Below are 351 nucleotides of genomic sequence, written 5' to 3'. Positions count from 1 at the left end.
CCTCCTGCTCGCCCTTACTTACTTTTAACAAATCACTACAAGCCCGTGGAGCAATCAATAGCTCTGAACGATCGCGTTTGACCTGCTTAAGGAGAGGAAAGAGCAATAACGCCAGCGCCGGCCCCCTTTTCTGTTCTTTTTTTTTTTTCCCCGCACGGTCCGGGCTCCGCGTCCCGCCGCGGTGCCGGCTGGGGCACACGGGGCTGCGGCGAGGAGCCCCGAGCCCCGCTCCGGCCGAGCCCGCCCCCGCGCTCCCCGAAGGCTCCAGGTGCGCGGTCGCGCAGCGCTGCGGCGGGGCCACGGCGGCTGCCTCCCGGCGGCTGGGAACGGGGCCGGGGCCGGGCCTGCCCC

General features: G+C 68.9%; 1 long non-coding RNA gene across 1 annotated transcript in view; it reads right to left on the bottom strand.

The window, feature by feature from the left end:
- Positions 1 to 131, bottom strand: part of LOC115346585 — a 42,747-nt gene extending 42,616 nt beyond the window's left edge. Inside the window, exon 1 of the long non-coding RNA XR_003925171.1 lies at positions 23 to 131. This is a non-coding gene — a long non-coding RNA (uncharacterized LOC115346585). The remainder of the gene's footprint in view (positions 1 to 22) is intronic.
- Between the last annotated feature and the right edge of the window lie 220 nt (positions 132 to 351).

This window comes from Aquila chrysaetos, chromosome 9 (assembly GCF_900496995.4).
Source record: "Aquila chrysaetos chrysaetos chromosome 9, bAquChr1.4, whole genome shotgun sequence".
NCBI lineage: Eukaryota > Metazoa > Chordata > Aves > Accipitriformes > Accipitridae > Aquila > Aquila chrysaetos.
The sequence above is the reverse complement of the archived record's forward strand: the minus strand, read 5'-3'. Positions and strand labels throughout refer to the sequence as shown.